Here is an 11,277-nt window from a genome sequence, read left to right as displayed (position 1 = left end):
TTCTTCAGCTTTCTTATCATTAATCATCTGATAGCAATACCGATGCCTCTGTTGGGAACTAATATCTGTTGGTACATCATTTACTGGTTTGGATCTGGAAATGGTCAAAACAACCAAACCCACCTCTCAGTACTTTGTGGCTTCCTGTTGGTGGCTCTCATTCCCAAACCTGTTGTTTCCCACTCAAGATCTGTCAGAACACCTCACAAAGTTTCATTAAAAATAGGCTCAGTAGTTCCCTAAAACTGCTGGACACTATAGTTTTTAGCTCAGAGTTCCTCAGACAGCAGGAGAGAATGCATTAGTTGGGGACCTAACCCACATTTAGTCTCTAGTGAGTATTTGTGGCTGCAGGATGGTGAATGTGGGCCTAAGTCAAAATAAACTCTAGTGTTTGTGTTTGTTAAATAAGGAATGTGTTACCCAGTGCAACAAAGGAACAGAGGATAAAGGCCAAAGAGAAGCATTTTAAATTCAAGTAACTATTCAAGGAAAAAAAACATCTGTCTAAGGCAACAGAAATATCAATGGATTGTTTCAGTTATTTGTTCTGCTTGTGCCTTAGATCACAAACTGTGGTGTTCTCATTTATTTATAATGTTTTATCCTTTATTGGTAGTTTTTGGAGGCCCAGAGCAGAATTTCAACTTATTTCTCTCTACATCTGAGAATGTGTTTCCCCCAGTTTGAAGGTCTAATGACAGAGTGTGTTGTATGTTTTTATATACACTCAAGCAAATTTGTGATTTTCAGCTGTATAAATAAGATTTAAAATCACAACATCAGAATCTGTCAAGAACAATCACAACAGAAATGGGAAGCTTTTACCTGCTACAGTTTCAGCTCTGGCTGGCGGAAACTGTAAAATGATGCTTTAACTTGACACCTGCTGACGTCAGGCTCAGGTGAGTTGACTGTAAATACAAAAGAGGACTGCTGATAACAGTGTGTGTGTGACATCCAGTATTTACAGTTTTAAAATAGATTCTGTCCAATTTTCTGGAAACAAATCAACCAGAACCTGCTGTCCTCAGGCACACACGCACAGCGGTAACAAGCTGGTGTCAGATATTTTTGTCTTCACACACCCTTCCAGTTGCATTCTTTTATTTTTATTGGATCCAGTTTAAGCCTCTCTATTTCTGTGTGTGTCTGTTCTTGTACTTACTACATAGTGAGGACCAAAATTTTTTTGCTATATAGTGTGAGGACATTTTTGGAAAGTGAGGACGTTTTGACCGGACCTTGCTTCCTGAAACACATTTTTGAGGGTCAAGACTTGGTTTTAGGCTTCAGGTTAAAATTAGATTTAGGTTAGGGGTAGGGTATGGGGCAAGGAAATGCATAATTTCAGTGAGTGTCCTCATAAAGATAGAAGTACACGTGCATGCGTGCGTGTGTGTCGCATGCGCAGTCCCGCCGCGCAGAGCGCACGGCTCTGCTGCTCCAGGAGAGTTGATCAGTGTCCTGACTGATAGGCTCCAACTGATGGCTGGATGATCGATGACTGATCAATCACTCCACCCCTCCCTCTCCGACTCACATACAGGACAGCTGGACCCGATTGGTATTGATTATGGATGAATGATCGGCGTCTGCAGACAGTGTGAGCGGAGTTCGGCGCGTTAATCCAAAAGGACTCTACTTTCTTCATCCATCACCACCTCCTTCTCCCCCGGTAAGTCACCTTTCTCACGCTCTTCTTTTGTTTCTCCTCCTTTTCCTTGTCTTTCGTTGTCTTTTCTTTGTTAGTTGACGGTTATGAAACGGAACGAGCAGCATCAAATTGTTTAAACGACGAATACCGGACGCTGGCGGTTTCTCTGTCCGTTGGCTTTTGCCCTATCTCTTGCACTGAAGTCACAATACTTCAGTACGAGTTTCTAAAATTTCCACCTGTTTGTGTTTTTATAAGACGTATATTCTGTATTTTGTGTCTGAAAAGATGATGCTGGCCAGCTCCCAGTGAAGTACCCAGATAATTTACCGGAGGTTGAGGAGTATTCTGATCCTTTACTTGAGTGAAAGTGAATGAAAAATGTACTTAACGCATCAAAAGTAAATGTACTGAAGCCACAGAAACGGTCCCAGTGATACACTATTATATATCACTACTCATGTATTAACATGCAAGCAGAACTTTAAGCTTGTAGTTGGTTGAGATGGAGCTCATTTTTAACGGTTTTGTATAAGGCTGGAAATAATTGTCTTTATCAGTCTGATTATGCTCTTGATCAATCCATTTACTGTTTGGTTCTTAAAGTGTAGGAAAACAGAAAAACATCTGAATTACCCAGAGCTGAGAGGTGACAATAATTAAACTATACCCAACACTGAATCAAGTGCTAGAAATTAGCTCCACTTGATAATAATCCAGTATTATAATAATATAACACTCTGTCATTCACCTGAATAATATAACATTTATGTACTTTTGTGTACAATCTTTAAGCAGAGCTTTTACTTGTAATCACAGTTGTGACACAATAGACACAATGAGCCCCTGGGCACAGACATGGAGCTTCAGTCTATGTGTCTCAGGCCCCTGTAAGTTTAATTACACTAATCAACTTAATTAAAGCAGAAGTCTTCTGTTTAATACAGAAGCTGACAGGAGCACATGCATGCTGATCTCCTCATCCAATCAGAAGAAAGAACCAGAGCAGCGGTCAAGTCTTGTTAAGGCTGCATTGTGCTGCTGTTCAACCATAACAATTAGTTACTGGTCATTACTGACCCACTACTGCACCAAACCAACCAAATGTCAATACTAATCAGCATTGACAGGCTGTAAGACTGTTTTCACATAAAGGCAATAAACCTACTTTAACGCAGTTGCAGCAGTTTTAATCAATTGTCTCAAATGTGTAAGAAGAGGGACCCACACTCAGTTTGAAAACCCCTGGACTCTTGGACCATATAAACATGCTGAGACTGTTGAAGGTGTTAGTTGTTAGATTATATTAAAGTGCCCATGGCTGCTCATTTTGCTCATTTCCAGCCATTTAATGATTAATCTTGGGTACCTCTAGATTACCTTGGCACCCCTCATAATTCCAAATAGTTTGTAATTGTTTTAGATTCAGAGAGCCAGAAAGCCTCTTCCTTAAACTGATAGGATTGTTTGTGAACATGCACAGTTCCTGTTGCTGGTGTTGTGTCGCAAGTGGACAGCACAGCAAACCACGACGGCATTAATTAATATGAATTTCTCCTCCACAGAACAGCGTTTTATACATATATACATACACCAATGAAAAGAGATGTATAAAACTCTAAACAAAGCGGATAATTGAGAAACCCCATATTTTAACTGGCATAATGCAGACATAGTAACTTCTCCAGCCTTACAACAATTCTGTTTAACATAAATCCAACTGGTGATCACTACGTCTCCCCCCGCATGACCACATACAGTCCCAAAGTAATGAAATTAATTCCAACAGGTAGCGTAGCACTGACAATAACATCATGGGTTGTTAATCCGCTAGTTAACCAGCAACACCTCACATGTAACAGACACACTGGCCTCAAGCAATCAAAACAAACAGATACTGTGCTCCAGGGGAATCCAGTGTTGATGAGCTGATCAGTTACCACCGCTGGGGTCTTCATGGGCTGCTCGTAGGTTAGACCTGGTCAGGTAAAATGGCCAGTCCCTGTACAGGAGCATTCCCAAACATGCAGTAACCTCAGGCCCTGTATTTTTCTCCACATCCTCTGGTCACAGTGCAGCAAGAGGATGTAAAATATATCCACAAAACCAGGTGTAGTCGAAAAATTCCGCTTTTACATTGGCACCGGTGGATGTCAGGCAAGCTTACATGAACACGCAACTCCCTGGATTTATGACCATTCAAGGAAATCCTCAAAATGTCACATAATACTTTATTTTGTTAGAAAAAAAAGTCTCATGCGCAAGAGTTTGCCAGATGTGTATAAACTGAATTGCTTCTGCATAGAAATACTAGAACACATGTACACCCTATTTTTTGTGCTCTATGTCACGTCTAAGATGATAATCCACCATTGTAACATTGTAGATAATTGAAAAAAGAAGGAAAAGCATGCTATGGGCTTTTTAACGTCTTGTTAAACTGTATTAACTAGTTGTTTCACTGCACTCTTATTAACCTGTGCAAACACAGTAACCTGCATGAAGTGGTTTGACTATTTTACATTGTTACATGTTAGGCTGCACCAGCAGTTTGACTGTATTATTACATACACCAATGAAAAGAGATGTATAAAACTCTAAACAAAGCGGATAATTGAGAAACCCCATATTTTAACTGGCATAATGCAGACATAGTAACTTCTCCAGCCTTACAACAATTCTGTTTAACATAAATCCAACTGGTGATCACTACGTCTCCCCCCGCATGACCACATACAGTCCCAAAGTAATGAAATTAATTCCAACAGGTAGCGTAGCACTGACAATAACATCATGGGTTGTTAATCCGCTAGTTAACCAGCAACACCTGACATGCAACAGACACACTGGCCTCAAGCAGTCAAAACAAACAGATACTGTGCTCCAGGGGAATCCAGTGTTGATGAGCTGATCAGTTACCACCGCTGGGGTCTTCATGTGCTGCTCGTAGGTTAGACCTGGTCAGGTAAAATGGCCAGTCCCTGTACAGGAGCATTCCCAAACATGCAGTAACCTCAGGCCCTGTATTTTTCTCCACATCCTCTGGTCACAGTGCAGCAAGAGGATGTAAAATATATCCACAAAACCAGGTGTAGTCGAAAAATTCCGCTTTTACATTGGCACCGGTGGATGTCAGGCAAGCTTACATGAACACGCAACTCCCTGGATTTTATGACCATTCAAGGAAATCCTCAAAATGTCACACAATACTTTATTTTGTTAGAAAAAAAGTCTCATGCACAAGAGTTTGCCAGATGTGTATAAACTGAATTGCTTCTGCATAGAAATACTAGAACACATGTACACCCTATTTTTTGTGCTCTATGTCACGTCTAAGATGATAATCCACCATTGTAACATTGTAGATAATTGAAAAAAGAAGGAAAAGCATGCTATGGGCTTTTTAACGTCTTGTTAAACTGTATTAACTAGTTGTTTCACTGCACTCTTATTAACCTGTGCAAACACAGTAACCTGCATGAAGTGGTTTGACTATTTTACATTGATGTTAGACTGTACCAGCAGTTTGACTGTATTATCTGCATTTAGACTATATTAATCTGCTGTGAGACTGGACTATCCTTCTGTTATCTTGACTAACTTGTTGCTCTAATCACTTAATGTTGAACTGATAGTTGAAAACCATCAAAACCAGGTGTGGGATTAGACTAACCTGCTGTAGACTGACCAAAGAGTCATTAAGATGCAATAATGAGCCAAAACTGCAGTTTTAAGTTCACACTAGTAGCCTGTTAGTTTGCATTGTCCAGTTGTACAGTAAAAGTAGATTTATCCTACCGTTACACTCAGTTTCTCCTCCACACAAATCAATTTTACTTATTTATAGCCGTTACAGCATTGGTAAACATTGCCTGTGTGTGTCTCTGTGTGTGTGTGCGTGCCAGGACTCCAGCAGTGGGCAGATTGAGAAGCAGCATGTTGTTACGTCAGGACAGATTAGTTTGGAAACCTGCAGAGAACACACACACACACACACACACACACACACACAAGCATGGAAGCAAGCACAAACTGTTGTTTCTGTACCAAATCTGTTGTAGCTTTGTGTGTGTGTGTGCTTCTGTGTATGGACTGACAGCAGGCAGGTGTAATGAGTTCATCTAACAATTTTATTGTTGTTATGTCAGAAGAGCAGACAGGAATGTCAATATTTTGGACCAACAGTATACTTTATGGATTTTTTTTCACTGTTGTGTAGAGAAACGATAGTTTTTCAGTGCATGTTTGTTCTTCTGGTTGCTTTTAGTCGTGTGACTCAAGCTTTTATAGGAACAGTTTAAAATGTTGGACAGTATGCTTATTTGACTTCTTGTGGACAGTTAGAGAGTCTTATACCACTCTGATGTGTTTATATTAAATATAAATTAGGAGCCTGCAGCTTCTTAGCTTAGCTTAACCTTTAGACTGGCAATGGGGAAACGGCTAACCTAGCTCTGTTCAAAGGTAAACAAAAATCCACCTATCAACACAGTCATTAATTAACACATTATATTCAGTTTGTTGAATTTGTATTAAAACTTAAGTCTACAAATAACACAAGGTTTTATGTACTAGCCTATGTTTTAGATTAGGCAGTGTTTATGATAAGCTAACTGTCCCTTGGCTCCAGCTTCACAGTGGTGGAAGGAGTACTTAGACTCTTTACTTAAGTAAAAATAGCAGTACCACAGTGTAAAAGCACTCTAATACAAGCAACAGTCCTGCATTAAAAATGGTACTTACAGAAAAGAATTATTGATTCATTATTATATACATTATATTTAATGTTGCAGCTCTTAGAGGTGGAGCTAATATTAACTATCGTATACACTTATAATGTGAAGTACTTTACATATTGCTGGGGAGCTTGTGAATTTCCTGAACATTTATGAGTATACTGTATAGACAGACATGAGAGTGGTTTTATTTGTCTCATCTAACTTTTGGCAATAAAGTAGCAAAAGCATATTTTTCAGAATGTTAAGCTTTTGCTTTGATAGAATCAAATAAAAACTTCTGAATTCAGTTTTTCTGATGACACTTGTGTAAATAACTATGTGTAACAAGTTTCTTTTCCACTTTAGTGATGTTTTTCTATATGTAGTTGTACTGTGGATATGTGTGTGTGCTTAGCTAGCCAGGTGCTGCCTACAGTGCAGAGAGCTAACTAGCCACGTCATTACTCCCATTCTGTCTGTTGTGATTTATGATGCTACCTGTGTGAGTGTGTGTGTGTGTGTGTGTGTGTGTACCTGCACCTGCTCCCCATGTTGTCTCAGGAAGTTATAATTAATCTCCCATCATATGACAAAGAGGAAGTGATGACTGTAATGAAATGCGATTGGATGGTTATTATCAAAAACACAATGAGTGGCCTGATAGCAATTTCGGAGAAAGAGAGGCTGGGAAGTGTAGAAAGGACAGAATGTGTAAAAGGAAAAAAGTCAACAGCACATGTGAAAGAGAAAGTGTGTGTAAATAGGACAGCAGTGATGAAGTGTCTCCGCATGACTCGTGTCTCTGAGGTATTACACACACACACACACTGAGAGACTGTGAAGGACACACACAGTGTCATCAGTCAGGAGGCTGCAGTAAGTAGTCAGGAGTTCAACCTGTGAGAAAGTCAGACCACATCCACAGTAATCCAACTGAATCTTAAACTGACATGCATACACCGTGGTGTTTTCTCAGCCTGCACTGAAACAGATGAACAGTGTTCCTCATGATCTTTGGATCTGTGCTGACCATAGACATTAAGAGGGACAGTGAGTCTTGTTACTCTGTTGAGTATTGTTTATTTGTTTTTTGGTGGAGGGTTAAGAAAAGAAGATTTGACACATCTATTACTATAACCAGCGAACACATTTCAAATTCACTCTCTTTCAGTGTAGCATTTATAAGCAGTATATAAACATTGAAGTACTTTTTAACACACTATAATGTAGTTTTCAGCATCTGTAAACACATTTAAAGTAAACATTTACTGTAATGTGTCACTATAACATTCATTTCCTTTGTTGATGGTGTTGATAAGGTCTTGTTGCTTGTTGAGATATACATGAGAGAGCACAATACATGAGAGCACAATACCAATAATACAATTAAACAGCATTTAGCAAGTTTGAAAATAGTTCTAATCCATCCTTTTGACTTAAGTCAACAATCATTATCTACCTACATCCTTTCAGTACTACTGGGACACACACACACACACACACACACACACACACACACACACACACACACACACACGGTTGCCTAAAACCGCAGACACCAAAATATTAAATGAGGACATCTGATACTCTAAACTCTTTATAGAAAATCTAACTTTGAGTCTCACACTTGCATTTGTGTTTGATTATATAGCCAAGCTCTCCTGTTACTTTCTAAAGTCAATAAATGTGAAACAGTTTTCACTGTGGAATAAATATTGTCAGCTACATGTTGTAGTGACTGTACTGTCCCAGACAGAACCTCATGTAAGGCATACACTTGCTCATGTTTCCAGTCCCAACCAGGAAACCTGGTGTTGACATCTAGTGAGTTACACGAAGTTGTTTTTAAGATGAGGACAGAGTACATATTTTGAGCAGTTTATTTAAATGTATGTGAATTTGTTCCTCTGGTTTGTTTTGTGGGACTACACTGCTCAACCAGTGTGCACGAGAAAACTCATTCTCTACACTCAGCACTGTTAACGCTGTATTATGTATTTAATGGACTGAACTATTTGGCTGAATACAGTCCTTTGCCAGCTTATTTGTACACAGCCATACATGTGTAATCAAGGTTATAATAATGTTCAGTTTTGTCCAAAGTGTTTTGGAAACGTGTTGATTAAACTGAATAATTGTTTTGGAGGTTGCATTGTTTTTTATCAGTGATGGAAAAAGTACTCAGATCTTCTCCTGCTGCAGTGTAGTAATACTCTGTTACAATTGAATTCATGCATTCAAATGTTTAATTAAGTAAAAGCACTAGTATCAAATTAAAATATAAAAAGTAGAGTGATCATTGTTATTTATTTTTATGGAATGTCCCATTTCAGAACCGTGTTTATTTATAATTATGTATAAATATCTGGCTAATTTTAACTATTGTCTGTACTGCCAGGTGGCTGAATTCAGGAACACATCATAAAATGGACTGCACATATGCAGTACCTTTCTAACAACAAACAAACTATAAAGAAGAATTTTCCATGAGTCACACATACTGTACCTTCACACCCTCACACAGTGATGGCGGCAGGATGTAGAGTGGTACATACATCTCTTAACTGGAAGGTTGGCGGTTCGTATTCCCGGCTTCTCCAGTCCACATGTCAAAGTGTCCTTGAGGCCCCAGTTACTCCTGGTGATATCACCAGTGTGTGAATGTGTGAGTGCTTGACAGTGTAAATGAGTGAATGGGCAAAAAGTGCGAGTATGGTGCAATGCATAGAAAAGTGCTATGCAAGTAAAAGACCGTTTACCAGTCTTGCCACACAAGGCTCTGGCCAGAGATGTCATTTAAACTTTGTGTATTGTTAAAAGAAACCAAGAGATGGATAACCATGGCTGTTTTAAGTTTTAAAATGCCTAAGCTAGGAGCTGTTCCACGGTTTATGGGGCTGCTGCTTATCAGGATGTCTTTCTGGGCAACTTCAAGATATTAAACCAAACAGACTGTTGTTGTTTTTGTGCTGCAATTATTCAACTTGAGGAGAGTGCTGCCATTGTATTATTAGCACACACAATGAATGCCCAAAGAGCATGGTCACTTGCTCGTGCTTATTGTCATCAAAGGTGGACCTGTATGATGGACAGGCTAAAAGACTGATTTGTAAATTTGTAAACTCATCCTTTAGTGGAATTAGTCAGGACATAGATTAAAATACAGGACTTTTTTAAAGTGAATGAATTAAGTTGTGGAGCGTTATCTTTTCCAATATGTAAACTTCAGGCATGTGGCAATGTAGTTTTTGGAGAGCAGTGGATTCCTCTATGGTGTCCTGTCATGAATACCCTGCCTGTTCAACATTTTGCATATGGTTGACTCATGAACAGAGATGTTAACTAACTCTAGTGAGTCCTTCAAGTCTTTAGCTGTTACTCTAGGGTTCATTTTTACCTCACTGAGAATTCTGCGTTGTGCCTTTGGAGTGATCTTGGCTGGCGCCCCCTTCTGTGGAGGGTAGCCACATTATCATATCATCTCCATTCACTGACAGTTTGTCTAACTATGGACTGATGTATATCTAAAGTCTTTGAAATGACTTTGTAACCCTTCCCAGCTACATGGAAATCCACAGCTCTAGATCAGCTCTAGCTCTAGATGGCTCACATCAGCTGATGCTGCTTGTGAACAGCACACTGACACAAATTGAGTGTTCTTATAAGTCAAGGTAGTTCTAAACCACACCTCCATTTTGCAAATACCTGAGTCCAGTTGATGTTTAGTGACATCAGAGGCCACGTGTTGCCATTAGCTTTTCCACAATCGCTTCACATCTTTAATGGGTATGTTTAATAAGAACATGAAAGACCATGACTGTGTTTTATCAGCATGTAAATATTGTGTTTGTTGATATTTGTGATTTTGGTGAGGATCAAAACACATTTCGTGACTAATTTATGCAGAAAAACAAGGGAAATTAAAACAGTGCCATTACTTTTTTTTTTTGCAACTATATGTCCTATATATACCTAAAATATACCTACATATGTATGTTACACTTTGCTTTACAATTTCAGTTGATTTCAAAATAATTTCCTATGTTTCCACGTTTTCCAGAAAGAGCCACGGCATTTGACAGTGCCCAGAGACAGATTTGTAAACACAGTATCAGATTTGAGAGCAACAGGTTTATAGGGCTCGGGGATGGGGGGGCGGGGTTAGGGTTAGGTTGCATTGTCTTGGATTTCTCAAATCTGATTTTGGTTACCATGCCGTCTGTCTCCAATTTTCTGTAAATGGTACCAAACTACATGGTCCTTTGCAGTAAACGTTTTCAGAAATTATTGGGATGTAGCTGATATCACATTTGATGAGTTTACACATGAGCTCGGGCTCTGGGGAGTTGTGATGGACATTTTAATTATTTCTGACATTTCACAGAGCAAACAATCTATGTTTTTAAAGGAAAAAAGTTATAAATAATCGATAATGCTTCTTCTTTATAAAACTGCATCAAAGTGGTGTCGACTGAAAAAGTCGAGACAATATTCCTTTATATTTTATTTTTTTGTTTATTTAGATTGTTTCATAGAAATTAAGATCTCATTTTGTAGAGAGAACTGTGAAAAAGAATAAACTCATACAAGATGACCATGGATGAGAGCACTAAAATGCCAACACAAGCATTCAAGTTCTTCACTACAGTGTTTGAAACCCTCAAAAGTAATGAAAGGTTTACTGCAAAATTTAGAAACTTCATTTAAATGTAGTACCCCAGCTTTTATGTGAACACACAGTAACATCGAAATGTCCTCTGACATGGTTTTAGGTGTGATGGGAGAAGAAAGATGATAGTTTCAGGCAGTTTTTCCAGTAGAGCATAGATAAATAATGTCAGCTATAGAGGACCACCCCTCCTTTCCATTCAAGACATTACTGAATTAGGAATTTGTTACCTA

General features: G+C 38.8%; 1 protein-coding gene across 1 annotated transcript in view; it reads left to right on the top strand.

Moving 5' to 3' along the window:
- The first annotated feature begins 1,251 nt into the window (after positions 1-1,251).
- znf385b (zinc finger protein 385B) overlaps positions 1,252-11,277 on the top strand; it is a 53,984-nt gene continuing 43,958 nt past the window's right edge. Inside the window, exon 1 of the mRNA XM_020609318.1 lies at positions 1,252-1,678. The gene's annotated coding sequence lies outside the window, so the exon portion shown is untranslated. The remainder of the gene's footprint in view (positions 1,679-11,277) is intronic.

Source organism: Monopterus albus, unplaced genomic scaffold (assembly GCF_001952655.1).
Source record: "Monopterus albus unplaced genomic scaffold, M_albus_1.0 scaffold99.1, whole genome shotgun sequence".
Classification (NCBI taxonomy): Eukaryota; Metazoa; Chordata; class Actinopteri; order Synbranchiformes; family Synbranchidae; genus Monopterus; species Monopterus albus.
The sequence above is the reverse complement of the archived record's forward strand: the minus strand, read 5'-3'. Positions and strand labels throughout refer to the sequence as shown.